The sequence below is a fragment of the Suricata suricatta genome, chromosome 5 (genome assembly GCF_006229205.1).
Source record: "Suricata suricatta isolate VVHF042 chromosome 5, meerkat_22Aug2017_6uvM2_HiC, whole genome shotgun sequence".
Taxonomy (NCBI): Eukaryota; Metazoa; Chordata; class Mammalia; order Carnivora; family Herpestidae; genus Suricata; species Suricata suricatta.
In genome coordinates this window covers 31,747,290-31,770,375 of record NC_043704.1, presented here as the reverse complement: position 1 = coordinate 31,770,375, position 23,086 = coordinate 31,747,290, and positions in this window count along the sequence as shown.

The window sequence follows — 23,086 nt, the reverse complement described above, 5'->3', positions numbered from 1 at the left end:
AAAACTGAGTATGTTTTAGATATTGCATTAAGAACTTTATCTACAACATTTAATTGAATGCTCACTCACCACCCCTTGAGAGAGGTATTGTTCCTTTACTTACATTTACATAAAGGGATTAAGACTTAGAGAGACAAGGTAACTTGACTAAGATCACATGGCTAATGAGTTTAAGTTAAAGCTGTGAACTCAGAAATTCCAGCTCAAACAGAGAAACTCTTATCCACCCTCCCAACACCCCCTTTCTTAGAGGTGGCCAATCTGTAGATAGACACCACAAATGTTTTCTCTTATCAGAATGGTCCCCTAACATTTGGTAAAACACTAAGAAAATCTGTTTCAATAAAATACAGAATTACATCTGTACTGGGTATTGTATATGGGAGTTCTCTGTGCTGTATTTACTACATTTATAACTTTTCTGTCAATCCAAAACAATTCTAAGACAAAAATTTATCTGGAAAAATGGCTCCATATACATACCCAATTAGTATATAAAAACAGTCCAGTTTACCACTAATACACATCTTCCATTATAATTTTATTATGTTTTTGCTAAAGAGGGGCATAATAATCTACTTAGAAATGAAAAAAAAAGCTGGTTTCATTAAATCCATTTTCTTATGTCAGAAGCTTTTATTCCATGTCTCAAAATCCAGATATTGTATGGATCATGAAAAATACAAAAGCAAATTAAAGTAGTCAAAGAGTGTTTATAACAATGTAATTAATGAAAAAATCCATTTACACAAATGTGAACATATTTTATATTCCTGGATACAGCAGGGAGTGTACAAAAGCTCAGGGAGAAAGTTTCAACTTCAAGCATTAAGATCTTAGTTCATAAACCTGAAGGGAAATAGGTAGAACATAAAAGCACTAGAAGTAGATAGGGGAGAAAATGTAAAAGAATGTCTCTTTGTGACATGTGAATGTGAATAAATGGTAACACATAAACTACAGAAAATCAGTTTACTGCTTAAATGATGAGTGAGAGTTCAGTGGTATCAACATGGAATTTTCAAGTCAATGGAAAATAAGCTCATACTTTTTAGGCAATAAATTATAGTATCCTAGTTAAATTAAAAGGGATTCTAGAACATAATTTCCCCTACTGAAACACATTTTGCTGCTTTTAAGATGCACGGTGTTTTGAGAACAGATTGAAAGATTATCAAATACATACTAATAAATCGCAAACACTTATCCTAAAATCAAATTTAAAACTATTACACAGTTTATTAAAGAGCATTTGTTCTCTTGCTCTAAATGGAATGTGTGGTTGACTAAAATTTAAATCATGTTAATCTTAAAATGTGCTTTGACATCAACTAAAATTAATACAAAGTTTTTATATTCCTATTCAATTTAATAGGAATTCCAAAAGATCACTGTCTTTTCAGAGAGAAACTTGTTGAAATAATTACCTATTGAGGACTAAAAATCCCAGAGGATTAGTTATGGATACAGAGCTTTCAAGTTTCTAGGCCACTGAATGGAATCTGAAACCAAACCCACAGGGACTAAAAGCATTACCAGGAAAGGCTGTTAAATGACCTTTATCATCTGGTCTCAGTGAGAGACAGGTGTCCACTGTGGTTGACCATCTGGGTTAAGAAGCAAGAACATAAAAGGGTATGATTACCCTTAAAATGATCACCAGAGATTTGGTTTAGGCAAAACATTGAGAGTGGACAAGTCTATGCACAGTGAGTTAACATAATCTCTCTCTTTCTACACACACACACACACACACACACACACACACATACACACACACACACAGAGTCACATGCACACACATTAACATACTTACACACATTCTGTGTAAACTTATTGTAAAGATATTTATTATGAAGATTATTCAGGAAAATGAGGAAATATTATTTTACCTTGAAAGGAAAGAAAAAATAATAAATTTTCTCAAGAGGTACTGAAAGTGAAAAAAATGATGTGTCAAAATCTTACACACGAAAAAGGAAAAAGTGTGTGTTAACTACTCAGGGTTTGGAATTATGAAGAGAAGCACAAAACTTATCACAAGAGAGTTTCAAAATGCAGTTTCGTAAGCTGATTTTCTCTGGTTTGGGAAATATTGAACCATTGTCAAGATATATATTTAAAAAGCTTTCGTGGGTAGAAAAACCTTATATAATATGCGATTGGAGAGCATGAGACCAGTGGGCCACATACAAAATGAAGGATGAAATTGGATCAAATTCATTTCATTTGTTACTGTAAAAATTGTTTTCATAATCAAAAATGAAATTGAATCTTTATGTTTGCTATTGGGTACGAATATTAATGAGATTCATGTGGTAATGTTGGGGAGTGGAGAAGTAGTTCCAAGTCGCCGCACCCCACCGAGAGAACAAGCAAATCCACTACAGTCTCTGTTACTTATTTTGGCCACAATCAGCGAGGAGACTTGTGTCTGGTATTCAAATCATCTTTCTACGTAGCATACTAATTTTAGCTAAGCTTCTTCTTTGAAAAATGTGCTTTACAAAAAATTAGAGCTGCTATACAAAGACTTGAGAATGAAATGGGGGAACGAGAGCCTGTGGTTGATGAAATGCAAATGAGGCTTGGCTCAGACAGCTGGCTGCTTTGGGCTGACATGGGTGATAAATGGTTCTTAAAACATGAGCAGGCATCAGGCTCCCGATTCAGTGTCAGACTGGCAAAAACAGCAGTATTACTAGATGCTTCCTTTAATTAATGCAACACTACTGCATTAGTCCGGACACTGCCGATAAATGGGAAAGAAGTGATATCAGAGGTAATATCAGAAATCTTTCAACCTTGAAGCTGGGATGTGTTGGCCAAAAGCTGCAGTATCATAAGAGGTTTAATTGTATTTGTAATGTACCAGTGCACCATGACAAAAATGGGGAGATAGTGTAGTCAGGACCAGGAAAGGCTGTGATAAATGAGAGAGAATGAGTGATTACACAGCCAAGAAGACTGTGAAAACAGACAAAGGACAAGCAAATGGAAAGGGGGAGGTAGCCACCATGGCAATTTGAACAGTAAGAACTCAGAGGAACTTAGAAATGGACAGAATGGTAATATTTGGTCCTTCAGGATTTGTCAGAGCTCAGGGTTGCATATAACAAAGTGCCCCTAACTATGGTAGGACAGCATATATACCTTGTAATGAATTCCACACCTTAATCTAAATCTAAATATATATGCACTATTGGGACAATGTCTGAGAAATATCTTTAACACACACACATGCATACATGATATTTAAAAAAAATAAAATCTGAGACTGGCTTCCTGGTCCCCTTAATCTTGGCTCAAATTCCCACCTAGAATTCAAGCAAAATCTCTCAGGTGACACCAACATTGTAAGTATGTTGCAAGAAAATAAGGCTCTCGTCCTTCGCAAAACCTTCCTAGTCTGGTCCTGTGTCTTCCGGCCTTACCCTCCTCTAGCACTTCAGAGCAAGGGTAAGCTAACTTTTTCTGAAACACGCCAGATAGTAAATATTTTCAATTTTGTGGACCAAAACATCCATATCAACTCCTCTAATATGTTACCATAGAACAAAAGCAACACGAGGCAATAAGAAATGAATGGATACGCCTGTATTCCAATAACATTCTACTTATAAAAACAGACAGTGAGTGCATGGGCACATCTCTGATGGACCACCCAAACTCTCTGTGGTTCCTTTAAGCACAAAGGGGAGTCTAGCCAATAATTATACCTCTCCCAGCAGTGTTTACAAAGGTAGTGTAAGAGCCGGTTGGGGATACTTCCTTCTGATGTGTGTACACTCGGGAGTGTACTGGGAAATCACTATATTACATCATGGGATAAGACCCTTTCCTTCCCTTTACTCCTGACCTTTGTCCTGGAGTAATAGAGGTCACCAAGAACTATTTTCAGTTGAAAAAATTAATCTGTCACCTACACCCAGGCTTTTCTGCCTCTTTTTAAGAATCTTTATTCAGGTATATTTGTCAAATAAAAGTGTAATAAATTTAAAGTGTACATGATGATTTTTAAACACTGAAGGGGGTTCTATCATTGAGCTAATTGATATGTCCAACCATCTCATATATATATTTTTTATGAGAACCGTGAACTTGTACTCTGTTAGCAAATTTCTATTATATAGTATGATACAATTAACTATGGTCACGTGTTATACTCAGAAGTTATGCATCTTATAACTGAAATATGTATCCTTTTACCAGTGTCTGTTTCCCTCAGCTTTATGACAATTACACATTATTTTTTTAGATTCCACATGTAAATGATACCGTATAATATTGTTTTTGGCTTATTTCACTTAGCAGAATGTCCTCCAGTTTCATCAATGCTGTTGTAAAAAGCAGAGTTTCCTTCTTTTTAAAAGTTAAACAATATTTTAGATGTAACACATTTTCACTGATGAACACCTAGGTTTTTTCATGCCTTGGTTATTGTAAATAGTGCTGCAATGGATATGGGAATACAGATATCTCTGAGATACTGATTTTGTTTCTTTTGGATATGTATATCCAGAAGTGGGGTTTTTGGATTATATGCTGGTTCTCTTTATAATTTCTTGAGGAATCTCCATATTGTTTTTCAGAGTGGCTGCGCCATTTACATTCCCACCAAAAGTGGGGAACATTTTCCTCTCTCCACATCCTTCCCAGGGTTTCTTATTTCTTGTCTTTTTGCTAACAGCCATCCTAACAGGAGTGAGATGTTGTCTAATTTTGGTTTTAATTCCCATTTCCCTAATGATTGTTGATGTTTAGCACCTTTTTGTACATGTATTGGCCATTTGTATGTCTTATTTGAAAAAATGTCTAATCAGGTCCTTTGCCCAAATATATAGTATATATATATTTGCTGCTGAGTTGTAGGAGTTCCTTATATATTCTGGATATTAACTTATTTTCAGATACATGGTTTGCAATATTTTTTTCCCATTCCATAGGTTGTCTTTTCATTTTGTTAATAGTTTTCTTTGCAGTGCAGAAGCTTTCCAGTTTGACGTAAACCCACTTGCTTATTATTTGCTTGGGTTTTTTGTTTTTGTTTTTGTTTTTGTTTTTGTTTGCTTTTTTGACTTTGCTTTTGGTATCAAGTCCAAAAGTTATTACTGAGATTGTTTTCAAGTGGCTCATCTTCCACATTTGTTTTAGGGGTTTGATGGTTTCAAATCTATGTCCAAGGTTTTAATTTTTTTAAGTTGATTTTTATGTATGGTATAAGACAAGGGTCCAGTTTCATTATTTTGCATGTGGATACCCAGTACCCCAACACCATTACTGAAGAGACTATCTTTTCCCCATTGGACATTCTTGGCTAATAATGCATTATTACTGAGCTAACTACTGACTCTTTTGCAACACCTTTTAATTTTCAGGCTTAAGCTACAATGTTCCTTCTCTGTGATTCAAAAGCAAAATATTTGAATTTTCATATAAATTTCATGTAATTACAAAGTGTTCAATAAGACCTAGACAAATGATATATTATCTTTAATTCTTTGTCCTATAATGACCATGATTAATTAAATACATGGAAAAATGTATTAACTGTCTTTCTCCAGGCTTAAGTCTCACATCTATCTCTTGGATTTCAATCAATAGCACTGATTTTAGAATTGAATACATTATTCCTAATGTAAAATCATTAGTCTCTAACTTAGAGATTTTTTCACATGGCTTCAACGAAGATCAAGCAGCCTTGCTATTCCTTAAGAACTTTCTTGTGTAACTTTAAGACCTATGTCAAGGAGTTAGAGTAACTAAAAACTAAGGATCTCTGCCCCCTCACCCCCTCCTCTAAGCGGCTCCTCGGGGAAGATGGATTGGACTGGGATGCGTTATAATTCTTTTTTCTACAATGTTCATGACATGCACTAATGAAAATGTTCACCTTTATGTTCCTTTTGATTATAACCAAGGAATTTTTGATGCTACATAGGCATAAATTTTTGTTTCTTGAACGGAAGAGGACAGGCTGGTTGTAGAATCTAATTGCTGAAAAGATGAAATTTGAGAACAAGAGGTCATTCTGAAGTTATAATTCTTTCCCACATCCTGACAAATTACTAAAATTCCATTTTTTTTTTAATTTGAAGTTAAATTTATCTTCTTAGGTTGCGTTATACATTGAAACATCCAAAGGCAACTATCTAGTATATAGTGAATCCCTGAAGAAAACTCATCTTCCAACATAAATGTAAACATATATGTGTAAGTTGGCTGAAGAATATGTTTCTGAGGTCTAATGCAGTAGATACAACCAGGAAAAAAATTTTTTAAAATAGGTTCTTAGACACTTGCACCATTAAAAATAATGCATTAATTAACAGAGGACATGAGTGCCTGGTTAGAAATTCAGGAAGACGACTGATGTCTGATTTGTTTCCCTCGTCTAGAGTGGGACATGTGACGTTCAGATGCAGGTGACGATTATGAATAACTGTAACCAAGACTGAATCTATAAGAAAAAAAGTTTTATAACTATATTTTATTGGTTTTTATTGTAACAGAATATATATTCCTTGTGATACTAGAAAGTTTCCAAAGTTTCAACTCTTAAAGCTTCAAATCTTTAAATGATCTAGTTAGCTATCACTTTATGAATGTGTCTACCTATTTAATGTATTTGGAATAAAATTTTTTCTTCGTCTAAGACTTGATCAAAATATAATAAGGGTTATGCAACACTCAACTTGTTAGGGCAGGAGACTTGAAAGTTAGTTGTATCTCCAGTCTATAAAAAAATAAAGAGTACAGGCACCTGAGTGGCTCAGTCGGTTGAGTGTCCAACTTCAGCTCAGGTCATGATCTCTGAGCCCTGTGTCTGGAGCCTTCAACCCAGAGCCTGGAGCCTTCTTCAGATTCTGTGTCTCACTCTCTCTCTGCCCCTCCCCCACTCATGCTCTCTCTCTCAAAAATAATAAACATCAAAAAATTTTTTTAAAGTGATGAGTAATTATTTAGCTTTCTCATCTCTCAGGCTTATTCTAAGGCTCAAATGAAATAACAAATAAAAGCAATACTTTGTAAACTGCAAGATATGAGATACTATAACATAAAAGACTTTTTTTTGTGTTTAAATATAACTGGGATTAAGGGGAAGAAAATTTTGGGGTGCCTGGGTAGTTCAGTTAGTTAAATGTCCTATGCTTGACTTTGGCTCAGGTTATGATCTCATGGTTCATGAGTTTGAGACCTGCATCAAACTCTGTACCGACAGTTCAGAATCTGACTGGGATCCTCTCTCTTCCCCTTTCTCTTTTTCCCTTCCTTGTGCTCTCTTTCTCTTTCTCTCAAAATAAATATACTTTAAAAATGTTTTAAAAAGGTAGGGAGAGAAAATGTTGAGATATCTGTGGGCATGTCTATTTCTATAGTTAAGTCTAGGTGCCCTCATCATCTGGCAAAGAAACAAATTTACTGAATGACAACAGCATTCATAATTGTACATATTCGTATAGTTATGTGTTATAGACATTTAGAATATACAAACTCATATGCAATATGTTTGAACTTTTCCTTCACATTTTAAAGCTTTTTATATTTCAAAGTCCCTTTTTATCATCACCTTTCATTCTTTATTCTTTGCTAACTACCTGCTGCCACCTACATTAATCCAAGTGTTTGCTCTTGACATTCACCTGCATTAAGTACCGTTTCTTTTTTATTCCTACCATCTTTTTAAGCTTCAACTGAAAGTTGAGTTTTTACATGAAACTTTCTCTGAATTCTCCAATATACTCTAATCTCCTTTTATTTTTCCTGATCTCCTGTTGAACTTAAGCTGTAACACTCCATTTAGCACATGCCCCATCTCTAATTTTGTCACATTATGTTAATCTTGTCATTCCATTAAGCTTGTAATCCCCTGGTGAGCTCAGACTATGAGGAAGAGTGAGAATTGGTTCTCTCAACCTCCATGTTACGTCCTTTCAAACTAAAGAAATTAGACAGCTAGAAACATTCCTAGACTTTGAGGCCACTAAGATTCCATAAGAGAATGAGGTTCTACAAGCTGGATTATTTTGAGAAGAACTAGAGAGTAGGAATGAGGCAGAAACTTTTTTTTTTTTTTTTTGCACCTTGTTGATTATGCTGATATGCAATGTTCTTAGCTAGATACTGTTTTTCTGCAGGAACATTCTTCTGTTTATTTTCTATCTTCCTAGACCTACATGCCTCAGTGGCAGCAGCAGTAGCTATGGTGGTGCCTTTTTTTTTTTTTTTTTTTTTTTTACCACATCTGCCTCATGCATTTATAGGAGCATGAGCTCCTGGCACCAGTACAAAATATTAAATCAAATAAAGATCAGTAGCTCCCAGAGGCCTTGCCTTGACCATACACTTGAGGTTTTTCAAAGTATTTCTATTTCCTTCTATTAAATCACCTATTTCCTCTATTAAAACTCTTCCAGGTAAGAATTCCTACAGTGATTTCTTTGTTCAGTGTTGAGTCCTGATTGATATAGTGGTCAGATATTTTTGTTTCCTCATTATCTCTGATAGGGTTGAGGATCTGCCGAGATATCAATAAACACTTGGATGATTGTATTAGCTATTTGTTGGTCTATAATACATTACACCCAAAACTTGGCAGCTTAATACAAAAAAAGCACTAAAAAACACAAAAACACTTATTCTATCAGTTTCTGAGGTCAGGAAGCAGAAAGTAGTTTAACTGGATGGTCTCTCGGGAGGTTGTGGTCAATCTTTGGGCTAACTTGGGCAGTAAACTTGACTGAGGTTGAAGGATGCATTTGCAAGCATGTTTATATGGCTGTTGATAGCAGCCCTCAGTTTCTCACTGGGGGCTGACCGGGGGTCCCAGTCCCTTCAACACATGGGCCTCTCTGTTATGCTGCTCATGACATGACAGCTTCCTTTCCCAGAGCAAGTGATTGGAGGAAGGAAAGGGAAAGAGAAAGAGGAGCCTAACAAAATGAAAGACACGGTATCTAATGTAATCTGTTAGAAGTTAAGTAGCATTACTTCTAAAAATTTGTCACATACCCCAACCTTGTTACAATGTGGGACAGGACTACTATAAAGTCTGAATTCCAGGCTATGGGTCAATCTTGGAGACAGTCTGCCCTCACTTCTAATAATTTGTGTCGGTTCTACATGCAAAATAGTCTTACTTTTCTCCAAGAGCTCAAAGTCTCATCTCCTTACAACCTCAGTGTGACAACCAGCATCTCATCATTTAATCAGGTCCAGGTGCAGGGAGGTCTACTTGGGTGTAAATCCTTAAGAAAAGCTTCTTGAGTCCAGATCCCTTCATTTTGGAGTCCTGTGATCTAAAGTAACACATGATCCTGCCCTCCATCCACAAACACCCCCAACGTACAACGGTGGGGCAGGCACCAGAGAACTTCTACAAGAACTCCTATTCAAAAATTGGGAAAACAGGAGGCACAGTTACTGATTCACAGCTGTTCTAAAATCTGTCCGGGCAAAATGAAAATCCCTTGATTAAGACTCAGGTCAACTGCTTGTAAATGACTTACTGTGGTTCTGGGGTCCACCCTCTGGGACCTTCACTCCCTGCCAAGTTATCCACTATGTTATATTGTCCTTTCCACAAAAGACAACGTGTGTTTGCAGCTGTATCTTGCTTGTAGAAGTTTGAAAATCCTAAGGCTTTCATTTTCTCCTCCCTTTCAGTCAAGCTTTCCATGATTCTTCAAATGGAATTTTCTTAGAAAAAATTTTTTGGGGTCTTCTTGAATCTTATTAAGGTTCATTCTGTTAAATAAAAACCCCCGTCACGTTGAAGTAAGTCCTTTTCTAGCTGAGTTTCTGTTAACACAGTGGAGGGAAACTCCTGAAACTTCTTAATGGGGCCTATTGTTTAAAGGATTTGTGAGTCATATCCTTAACATCTTTAGAAAACCCTTTATTTGACCCTGAAACTCCAAGATAGGTTTTTCTAAGGTTTTAACAATGGATTTGACAGGCACACACTCCATTTTAAGAGGTTTTTGGTTTTTTGTCTGTTTTTTCCTAAGTGTGGCTGAATTTGCTCTTTGCTAAGAAGTCATTTCTTAATTTTAGCATTTTTTGTTAGCCTGGAAAGCCTGTGAGTATTCCAGACCATCAAGTTCCAGTTTCTTCATGTTCAGCACTTTTTCTTTAGCTTATCTTTTTCCTCTTGCATTTTATGAAAAGCTCAAGAACATACCAGGCAGCATCTCCAACACTCTGGCTGGAGTTCTCCTGATTTAAATGATGTTGTTCCTTAGGTTCATTTTCTACTTTCCACTTTATTGAAACCAACAGTGTCATTAAACTTTCTGCCAATAAAAAAGTCCCTATCTGCTAGTTTCCAGGAAGATAGTCATCTCTTCTGTAGGCCTTTACTGTTAGCTAGCCTCTTCAAAGGCCATGACACACATTAAGCTTTTAGTAATGTTCTCTTCAAAGTCTTTCCAGCTTCTGCCCACTTCCCAGTTTCTAAGCCACCCCTGTATTTTTAGGTAATTGTTATATGACACCATGTAATTTGTAGCAAGTACTGTTTTAGTTATCTATTGTCATGTACCAATTTACTCTAAAAGTCAGCAGCTTAAAACCCACATATTTATCACTGCACACATTTTCAGAGGCTCAGGAATTCAAGAGCAGCCTAACTGGATGATTCTGGCCCAAAACTTCTAATAATGTTGCTCTCAAGAAGTTCAGCTGGGGTTGTCATCTGCAGCCTTGAGTGGGGCTGGAGAATACTCTCCATGCTCTCTATCATGGCTATTGGCTGGAACCCAACGTTTCTCACTGACTATAGGACAGAGGCCTCAGTGCCTCTCCACAGGAGTATCCCCGGAGGTCTGCAGACAACTCTCAGACAAAATGATCTGAGGTAGAGACAGGAAGCAGTCAAAATGTGAGATACAGTGCCTCTTATAACCTAATCTCAGAAGTTAATATACTATTGTTTTTCCATATTCTATTGGTTATACAGACTAATCCTGATATAATGTAGGATGAGACTACACAGAGGTATGAATATCATTTAGAAGCTGAGATCATTGGGGTACATCTTAAGAGTCTCCTACTATAATTGTTGAAAGATTCCCAGATAATGTGTTAAATGTTGTAGCCTAAGCATTTATTGGGTACTTATATCTGGCATGAATTTTAAATGTAAATATATTCAACTAATAATATTTTTATGAATCAGATGTATTAAGGTTCTCCAGAGACACAGAACTAATAGGATATACTGTCCATTTAGGCGTGTGTGTGTGTGTGTGTGTGTGTGCGTGTATGTGTAGGTAGAAAGAGACTAATAAAGAAGGAAGGAAGGAAGAAAGAAAGAAAGAAAGAAAGGAAGAAAGAAAGATGAAAAAGAGAGGAAAGTTTATTTTAAGGAATTGACTCACATGATTATGGAGGATGGCAAGTTAAAAGCATGCAAGATGGGCCAGCTTGCTGGAGACCCAGACAAGAGTTGAATACAAAGACTGTCAGGCTAGAGACCTAGGAAACACAAGAGATCCAATGTTTCAGTTCAAGTCTTAAGGCTGTATTCTGGTGAATTCATCTTTGAGCCTAGAAAATCAGTCTTTTGTCCTATTCAGGCTTTCAACTGATTGAATGAGGCCCACCTACATTAAAACTGGCAGTCTGATTTACTGGAAGCACATTAATTTAAATGTAAATATTATCCAAAAATACCCTCATAGAAGCATCCAGAATAGTATCTGACTAAATATCTGGGCATTATGGCCCAGCCAAAGTCACACATAAAATTAACCATTACAGAATTTAAGCACTATACTCATATTTAAATAAGGATCTGAGGTATGGTATTTTGGCATATTGAGTTAGAATATTTCTCCCACAACAATATCTGTCTGTTCACCCATTTGCCATTCAAATGAGGTTCACTCTCAGTTCAGAGGTGGTGAGAAGGTAATTTTTAGACAGAACTCACCAATGGGTAAAAAGGTAGTTTATTCATGTATACTCTTGGTATTCATACATTTGTTATGACTATCAGATTGGGGTGATGTAACAGAAACAATATTTCAAAAAACACCATAATTGATCCCAGGAGAAAGTTATGCAAAGAGAAGTAAGAACCTAAATAACACCTATCTTTCCTATAAGGCCTGTGTGTCTAGAAGAGAATGGTGAATTCATGTACAATGAGGTAGCACAAACAGTAATCTATTGCAATTTGACCATCTGATGGCATTGTAACCCTTGAGGAGAAAAAGAACTGAGGGAGTGGATAGAAAGAGCTTTTATTTTGGTGCTCTAGACACCCGACTGCAAGAACATCAAAAGAAAGTGAGATATATTGTTTCTCTTCTTCAAGACTGCCATGCTGTATTGGACTTGGAAGGGAAAATTGGAAGCAGACAGCATTGTCTGGGCTCTAAATGAAGGAGGATAATACAGTAATTAAAGCTATGTTGGCACCTAAAGGGCCAAGAATAGAGTGTGTCTCTGGAACACCATGATGAGTAGAAACTTAGACTGGTTTATGATCAACATGGAGAATACCAGCAATACTAGTGTGAGATTATAACAGAGATTAGAACTTCTGTGTGAGCAACTAGAAATTTGAAGATGATAAGACTGCAGCCATAACCCAAAGATGACCTAAATTGCCCCTGTTGGTTAGGGAAGGCTGGGAACATTTGGTGTGCAAAAAGTATATACATGATTTCCAACTTTTCTATTTTCTAGAACAAAGCAATATCTTATATAATGTTCTTTGTCTTTTAAAACACCAGCAGTCTATACCCATCAAATATTCATTTTCCTTATGTTCTCATTAGAGAGAGAAGAAAGCATTATATAGAAACAAATGCACACACTGGGTAACAAGCAATGAGGTCTCTCGTCTTCATGTCATTTATTAAACAAACACTTTCACCTAATTTCTCAGAATCTCAGTTTCTTCTGCTATAAAAAGAGAATAATTAGTCCTATCATTGGGATATAGGTTTAAAAAATAAATGAGATAGTATTTATGAAATAATTGGGTAGAGAACTTTATATAGTAAATTATGCTTTATATAGTAAAGCATAATTATTTGATTTTATTATGATTATTTAATTGAAGAGCTATTCCCAGTCAGGCACTAAACTAAACACAACTCTACCTTTCAGTACATGACTTTAAGTAGAGCAGTCTGTGGCTGAGTACAAAGATGTGATTTATTCATTTAACAATTTCATTGGCATTTATTCTTAACCAAACATTGTGATCATCTTTGCTTTTAAGTTGTGACTTAATTTTATTGATGTCTAATAATTGTGCAATACAACCACCATGTTTAGGCAATGGGCTCTAGACTTATACAATCCCTAGCATCTCTTCTAAGAAAAAGGGGTAAAAATGGCCATATCATATATATTTTCGGCCTTATGGGCCATGTGGTCTCTGTTACAATGACCCAATTCTGCCCATTGTATCAGGGAAGCAGCCATAGACAATATGTTAACAATGACTGTTTTCCAATATACTTTATTTATGGAAGCAAGAATCGAAATTTGGACCAAAAGTTCAACTTTGCTGACCCCTACCTTAGACAATTACTAGAATATATTTTGGTGGGTATATGTGCTTGGTCTAAAGAGATCTTCTACTTCTTGTCTTAAGATATACTTAGTTTACAAGTAAAACAAATCCAAATGCATAAATACTGGTAGATAGATGATAGATAGATGATAGATAAATGGATAAAGAGATGATAGATAGATAGATAGATAGATAGATAGATAGATAGATATAGATAGATAATAGATAAAAACTAACCCTGTATCCCACAATGAAGACCAATTATTATTTTATTATTTTACATGTTCTAAAATATTTTTGAAAAGATATTTTTATTACAGATAATTTAAAGCTTATTTTGATTACTTGCCAAAGTCATATTCTCTTTATACTCTCTTCTTGAGAAAGTCATTGTGATGATCTTGATGGATTTTTGGACTTAAAAATATTTATGTGAACATAAACATATATAGAATATTTCCATAAACAAAATATACATTTTACTTATATATGTGAGCATCACCATCTGCCATTTGTTTATTACGTATACCAATGTATATCAGTGGTATATAAATATATCTTCTTTCCATATCTTAATGAACACTGATATTGCCATGTTTTTAATCTTTGCCATTTCAATGGATTCAATTCAATCACCTCTCATTGTTTTAATCTATGTTTCCTGATTATAAATCAATTTAAACTAATATCCTATCTTTGTTAGCTGTGGTAGGCCCAATAACATCTCCCTAATATCTATACACCAATCTCTAGAACCTATAAATATGATACCTTATATGAAAGAAGAAACTGCATATTAAAATTAAAGGGTTTGATATGGAGAGATCATTCTGGATTATCTGGATTCTTCCAATCCAATCCCATGAGCTTCTAAAAGCATAAAAGACAGAAGAAGAGTCAAAGAAAATTAATGTGAGGACTCCATCTCTATTGCTGGCTTTAAAAATGTAGGAAGGGTGGCAGTTTTCAAGGAATGTGGTATCATCGAGAAGCTAGGAATGACTCAGTTTACAGATTGCAAGAAAATGAGGACCTTGATGCTGTGGCCTCAAGAAACAGAATTCTGCCAACAACCCATCAGGTATGGGAAACAGATACTCCTAAGGAGCCTCCAGAAAGAAATACAGCCTGCTGATAACTTGATTTTAATGCTTTGAGAACTGTGTCAGACCTCTGACCTTGAGAACTGCAAAATGCTAAATTTATGTTGTTTCAGCTACTGAGTTTATTGTAATTCATTATGGCATTTATAGAATTTGACATTAGTATTTATTCTTTTGTGGTTACCTGTTCTTATTTTTTGCCCATTTTTCTATCAGTTTGCTGGGTCTGCTTATTAATTTGTAGTTCTTTGTACATCTTGTTTAATAATCACTCATTACAGTCTCTATTATATGAGTTACAAAAATCCTCTTTAGGTCTGTCACATGCTTTTTAACTTTCTTTATGAGTATCTTGATATACAAATGACTGTAATTTAATATAGTAAAATTAAAGAAAATATGTCCATTAAGGTTATGCTTTTGATGTCTTAAGAAAGTAGTCTTGGGGTGCCTGGGTGCCTCAGAGGATCATGCAACTCTTGACCTCAAGGTTGTGAGTTCAAGCCCATGTTGGATGTAGAGATTACTTAAAAATTAAATCTTAAAAAAAAGAAGAAGAAGAAAACAGTCTTTCTGTCTCAACATGAAGAAACAACTAGACTATGCCGATTTTATCAGCAAGCTAATTCCTAGGTTGAATGCTAATAATGTAAATTGGCTTCTTTTAGCTTCATGTAACAAGACACAGAAAAAAAGAGTAGAAAAAAAGATAAAAATAAAATACGAAATTTCACTTTGTAGTCATTATCGACTATAACATTTAGTTCCCATTTTATTATTTTAAGCAGTATAAAACTGACAGTTTTGAATTTACAGTACAATATTGGCCATTTCACATGATTTGACATATAAATTCTTACACGATTTGGCAAAGTTTTTAGTTTTTACATAGGTCATGATAAAAGCTAATTTTATCCAGATAGTCTGAACTCCCACACTCGATTTTAACTGTTTTATAGGTCATTAAAAAGTTTATAGGAAGCAATTTTAATGTTCTCATTAAAGGATACACAAGAAACACAACATTGTCAGGCAAGAAGTTTCTGCAGACATCCAGTACATCTTTTCTTGGCCTTAATTCCCAGAGCTTTGAAGACGAGACTTGCAGACTATCAGAATAGCATTTTGCCTGGCCTGACATTCTCATTTAAATCCTATTTATGTATTATGACTGTTATGCAATCCAATAATTTTCCCTAGCAGATTTACCCAGGTTTCTAGTTCATGTTTCAGCTTATACCCTTTCATATAGGTGTTTTTGTCTGCCTTGCATGGATTTGAAAGATCGCCAGAGCAGATGTTAGCATAGTTTTCGGTTGGAACATCTTTGCTGTCTTGCAGAAATTCAAGCTATCATTACTTGAAAACTGGAATTGAAATAGTTTGTGTCATTGTTTTGTTGCTGTTGTTTCTTTTTAATTGAAATCATGCAAAGAAGGAAGTCAAATCCAAATACTAGCCATTGTTGGCTGATGGATATGACCTCAAGTCTCTCACACAACATGCTATACACTTCATGGGTTTGATAATGGAAATATAATTTCTGTATCTAGTACAGGCTTTTATATATTAAACCTGTGGGAGGCAGAGGTTATAGAGAGCTTTCTATATTTAATGAAGCTCTTCATTACCTGGGAATATGATTCAGGAAATATCTAATGCATTTGTTTCAAAGTCCAAATTTTGTGGTGGCAGATGGAATTAGTCTAAGAATACCCTTAAGCAAATTCTCTATCTGAAGAAATAATAATGATGATAAATATTGTTATTACAATGATCTCTTTCATCAAGGATATAAGTATTTTATTAACCAGGGGTACAGCCTGGTGTAATGTCAGGCTCCTTTTTCTTCTCTTTCTGAGAGACAAAAGATTTTTAGGTTAAAATTAAAGCACATTTTAATGATGACCTTCTACCACAGGTTAGACAAAAGGGAAAGGTTAACCAGAATTTAGATAAAAAACAGCACATGACTCATTTATCTGGGATTATTTAGCATTTTCTGACCAGTTAAATACCACTTAGTCTATTTATTAGTGAATACCAGTATACCAACGGCAAATTTAAAGACAGTGGGTGAATTGAGGAACATTTACTTCTGTTTTTTTTAAGTATAGTCTACAGAACCCTACTCCATAAGTTGCTCTAAAAAGAATATATAAATGTGTGTGTGTATATATAGATATAATTTGAAAACTTTTCTCTTTCTATAATATATATTACACATATGTGTGTATGTGTCTATATTACTAATACATATGTGTATATATTCGTACGTATGTTTGTTTGTGTAATATACATACTTTATATAAAACAGTCCAAATTAACATTTAAAGATTCTTAGAAGTACAGCAATAAAGAAATTTGTTTGACTCATTAAAACCAGTTTTTCCCAGGGCACCTGAGTGGCTCAGTCTGTTAAGCATCTGACTTCAGTTTAGGTCATGATCTCACGGTTCATGGGTTCCAGCCTTGCATCAGGCTCTGTGCTGATAGGTAGCTCAGAGCCTGGAGCCTGTCTTCAGACTTCATGTCTCCTCCTCTCTCTGACCCTCCCCTGGGTCATGCTCATGCTGTCTCTCTCTCTTTCTTTCTTTCTCTCTCTCTCTCTCTCTCTCCAAAATAAATAAAAACAGTAAAAAATAAAATAATAAAATAAAATAAACCAGTTTTCCCAAATATATTTGCCAAAAGAGTTTTTGTCTTAACTAATACCTATTGAATACTTTTAAGAGCATTTCTAGAAAATACATGTTGTGAAACTTTGATTACTGATGAGATCAGAATCCTAAATATTAAAATCCTTGTTTTCAAACATACAGTTGATCCTTGAACTACATGGGGGTTAGTGAGGCTGATCCCCAGTGTAGTCAAAAACCTCTGTATAACTTTTGACCTCCCAAAGACTTTACTAATAGCCTACTATTGACCAGAAGATTTAATGATAACATAGTCAATTAACAGATATTATCTATGTATATTCTTGTGATAAAGTAAGCTAGAGGAAAGAAAAAGTTATTAATAAATCATGAGAGAGAGAAAATACATTTATAGTAATGTACTATGTAGAAAAAAATCTGTATAGACAAATCTGCACAGTTCATTCCCGTGTTGTTCAAGGGTAAACTGAATTTATTTTAAATTCTGGCCATGATCTACATAGAATGAGGATAAAATACATCAAAATATTTTGCTTCATCCCTTTCCACCCCAAAAAATGAAATTGATCACATCTGTTACACTGATCTCACTGCTCTCAATCACTTCAAATGACCTTTTCTTTCTTTAAAAAGAAAACAAAAGAGTTGAGTAGTATTTCTCTTTGTCTGTTTACCAATTAAGCATAATGGTGAGTCATCATTTTTCCTATGAATGGCGGAATTACTAATGTATAAACACAAAGTAAGTCTGTTTTTAATAAAAAATCTGAACTCTTTGTCAGAATATTTCCAGGTATCCTTTTTATTAGTGCTATGGCCAGGCTAAAGAGGTTAGATTATATATGTAGCTATGTAGCTATCCACTTTTTTAACATTAGACTTGAAATTCCACTTGGGAAAATGCCAAACACTAAAAAAGATTTATTATATGCCTGACTATCCTAATCCATATACAGAAACTTACCTATCTGCAAATTACAGGGAGGATGAGCTCAATTAGGGAGGAAATTATGATTTCACTTTTTCAGTGAACTGCCATTTTTTTAAAAGAGTTCAAAAATATGACACATAGGTGACAGGATGTTAAGTATTAGTTGAATGTCTAAGAAAGACAAAGATGGTTAAATCTCAGGTTCCAAAAATCATCATGCAACTGTAAAGATGCAGGTATTTTCCAATGAATATTATTATAGAAAAGGACACTTTTGAGAAAACTGGATTATTAACGAGGCTTTGGCCTGAAATTTCTTGGTGCTCTCCTACTTTAACTGTGAGCTCAGTTTGGACCCCAGAAAGAGACCAACATCCCAAGTCCCCCAAATTATTTTGATCCTCAAAATTTTACCATTTTAATGAGTAGTAAAGCCAATCACAAATTTAAAAAAAACAGAAAGAAAGAAAATAGCATTTATCCCAAAATTCAAAGAATATCTAATCTAACCAATCTACCAGCTGCCTCTTTCCATGTGGATCTATTATAATGATGCTAGGTCTTTCTTCCAGGCATCTGAGTTCATTGTGGTTTGAAGATTGCCTCCCAAATGGGAGATGATCCATCTATGTTTCCAAGAGTTCCAAGAGAAAAGAATAACCAAAGAAGTGTTCCAAACAGAAAAATGACAACTGGATGTGGAAGGCCTCTTAATTTCTTAGTCTGTAACCTATCACTATAACCCATTTTGTCCTTGAGGTTAGAGTTATAAATGGGGAAGTAGACAGTTATTGAATCCCACCAAGAGGTTATATGTACGTGTGTAGCTTTAGGGAGCTTGTATTTTAGGGGTAGTTAGTGGCTGTCAAATAAGGCTACACTTCAAATTATATAAATAAAAATGTACCTGAGGCCACACTCCAGACATCCATATTTTTTACAGCACATCTAGGTGATTTTTAAAACGGCATTCTTCGCTATACATCGTTCTTGGGTTGCCTTTAGTAAACAAACTGCAATGACAGTCATTTAAAAAGTATGGAGAAGTACCTTTACTACATGAGATATATCCAAAAGTCATGTGGCAGAGTTGTCGATATCAAGTAATATGTTTACAAGGCTAGTATCCAGAGTAAAGTCACAGAATCCCTTCATAAGTGAAGAGAGAGTTTATTAGCACAAACCAAGCAAAGAAGCCAAACTTTAGCTATAGGGTTCGGATTCAAAACAAGAGCTTAATACTGAACAGAGTTTTGTAAAAACTATTATTCAAGTAGCTGTGTGGAAGGAGGCAAAAAAGAATAAAATTCACTAAATTCAAAAACTTCACTGAGCATAACTGAAGCTTTCATTCATAATTAATGGCCTCTGAAACTTCTGTATGACCATTAATTCTTACAGACACGGAAAAGTAGTAGTAAATATTTCAGGGTAATGAAATAAAAAGTACACTTCCATTCTCCCACCTACCTCTTCCCATAACACATACACATAATATATGTCTATAAATAACAGAAAACCTAGGGATCTGAATATCTATGGGTTAATATGAGAGATGAAAGAATGTACAGCTGTCTCATATTTTTATACATTTTTACATGCTAATATTGAAAGCAGATATGAGCTTCTGAAATGTATTTAAACATTGCATATATAATACATAGCATATATACACTATATGCTTATTTGTTTGTACAATACTTTTGAGGCACTGAAGTAAATGATGTAAATTTGCTGGATGTAGAGACACTTCAGGAAGGAAATACATCTTACATGGGGACATCTCTTAAACGTTTGACGATACTGTAAATGAATTTATGGCTTGCTTCTAAATGAAAAACCTGGTATCTTTTGATTAAAATTTAAGTGGCAAAGTTCTAGGAACATTATGGGCCTGTGTATATAATACATGTGACAATTTTTGTATTAGGAAAAATATTAGTTTACATAGGTCACCCAGAAAAAAAGTCAGCAAGGAGCTACCATGGGAAAACACTCTAGCAATGATTCAAAACTGGAGCAAGTTCACAGATGTTTCGTGTCTGTAAGAATGAGGTGCCAGTTATAATTTGCCTGTGGCGACCTTTTAAAGTAATGTCAAGTCCCAAAGAGCTACCACCATCTGGATGGTTGCTGGCTGTAAGACGTGGAATTAGGCATAGAAAGTAAACCAAGGATTATCTTAAACAATGACAAACTGAACTTAATTTGTAATAGGCATTTGTTGACTTCCTGATTTAGCCCATTACTCTCGCTATGTGATTTCTAATTTTCTGGGTATTAATAAGCTTAGCCTTTCCACTTATTCTCATGACAAGACTATTACACAGAACACAAGATGAACCACTGGCCCTTTTCTACGTGCTTCTAGATAGAGGTGATCACCTGTAGAATAGGACATAGGATGTATGATAGGTAACCACGTAATTAATTGTCTATACTTAATTCTAGCAAAGCTATTAGGAGAAACAATGGGTCTATACTGTGTCTTGGAACTCTTTCAAGCATGTAGGATCAAAATAACTCTTCATTATAACACATAATCAGTTTTAACCCACAGTGTAAAGCTTTTCCCAAACCTTTTCCTGACATTCAACAAAGGTAGGACTAGCTAGACAATATATGGCTCATCTATTAATTGCTATTTACTTGAATTTTTATTATACTTTTTTCATAAATCACTCATCTTTTACTTAAAGTGTGAAAAATGTATGTGTCTTGTCACCCTACTAAAATCTTCACCTTCATTGGATAAACTCTCATTGCATTCTTAAGCGACTTCATAGCTTCAGGCAAAAAAAAAAAAAAAAATTCAAAACACCCCATAGTTTTTCCTGCTTTGTCTTCTATTTTGCTGTTTCCCCACATATTCTTAGACACCTATACAGTTTTTTCCCAGCTGCTTTGAAAATCTATTTTTTCCCTACTATCTATCAAATTATCTTTTCCTCCTCCTATATTCAATGAAGAACGTTCACTCAACATCATTTGTATTTTATATTGCTTCATTTTGTATTTCAAATTAAATTAGCTACACAAATACTAGTAAATAATGAGGCTTCACGTTTATGTTATTAAATATCACCCCTCCCCTCGCTGACACACACACAAACAATTGGCTAGAGAAAGGTGTTAATATAAGGTTCGTCAGTTATCTATAGTTTATCCAAAAGTAAATCTGCCACCTCCTCCAGGCACAGCTCCTTACCTGGTTTCACATATACACAATTTGAAAAGATGGAATTTGGGAAGAAATATTTGGTGTCTATAGGACTTGCCTACTATACTTACACTTTATAAGTAATGGACTTAGCATTTAGTTTTTCTCTGTTGGTTTTGATCCATTTATTCAAATGCCTTCTCCCTAATATGAAAATCACTTCTCTTTGGCCACATTGTCATGCAGGATAAAAAAAAAAATCTTAAACTGTTTCTTCATTGAACAAACATTGAATAAAGACTTAACTTTGCACCAGATAGAATATTATATACTTGGGATATGAACATGATTCTTTCTGGAAGGAAAGAATCTGCCTAGTGGGGAGAAAGCTAAGCTAAGAACTATGCTAAGTATTACAATAGACATAAACACCATGTTCAGGTGATACCTGAATTCTAAGACAGCAGGAATCAGAAGCATAGTGAAGAGTTAAACATGTTTCTACACAATCCCAATTCTGCTGCCTAAAACTTAACCAAAGAAATGTTATGCAACATCCATAGATAATTTTAGCCTACTCTCGGTTTAAGTGTGCCATTAAAGGTAATGACATTTTATGAAAATTACATGGAACATAGTAGGTGAGCAAAACATTCAAGTTGTGATTAAGTATCAAGAAGAGAAGCCTAGGGAGGAGCACTTAACTCTCCCTGAGGAGGATCCAAGGGGATGTGACTCAAAAATCGACGAGAGCCAGATCCTGAAATCCCCACAAGCTGAATTAAGAGGTTTGGGCTTACACCAGAAATTACTTTGCATAAATTTGAGGAGGGAAGTGGCATGATCAAATTAGCATTTTAGGAAAAAGCCTTTAGGGTTACTATGCAGAAAATGAATTGGAGACCTCACATGAAGACTGTGAGGAGGAAGGCGAATTGCAAAGTTCTTGAACAGCCAGTGGAACAGTTCCATGGAGCTGAATTAGCTCAGCGGCAGTGCATATGGATGGAATGGATATTGGCAGTCAATTGGATGTGATAGAAGGGGATTAGAGTCAAATTCCAAGCATGCTAGGTTAAAAGCTGGACATACAGCGTTACCGTTTAGTCGCTAGCATAATTAAGGCATAAGCTTTCACTAGCTATAGTGGTAACCAGTGTTTACAAAGAAATGTAACTGATGTCCCTTTGTAGTCCGTGGAACCAGGTTCATAACATGTGGTTATACTGCATAGAGGAGAAAAGTAGTTTGCTTTTAGGATAGTGTCCTCTGTATATTTCATCTACTTCTTGAAACTTACTTTAGGTTTCCTATAATCTGAAAAAAAAATAAAACATCGTAAACCCCTCAAATGTCTCTTTTATAGAGATATACTCTTTCTTTCTCTCTCAACATAGGCATGTACACAGAATGAGAGCTCCAAATTTGTAAAAGTGAAGCTTGCATATCCAGTGATCTTATCTTTCTTAGTCAAGATCAAAGCAAGTATGTAACTCATTTTCGACGAAAGCATTTTGACCGTATCTTCTTTCTTCTCTCTTACCTAACAAAAGATGGTGTCTTCCGACAGGAAAGGCAACATAATGAGTTATCTTTAATGTGATATTTCATACCTTGACTATCACAGAAATGTTTTTTTGCATAGTCTTGATATCATAACTTCTTTTAAACCCTAGGTCATCTGGATTGTATAAAATC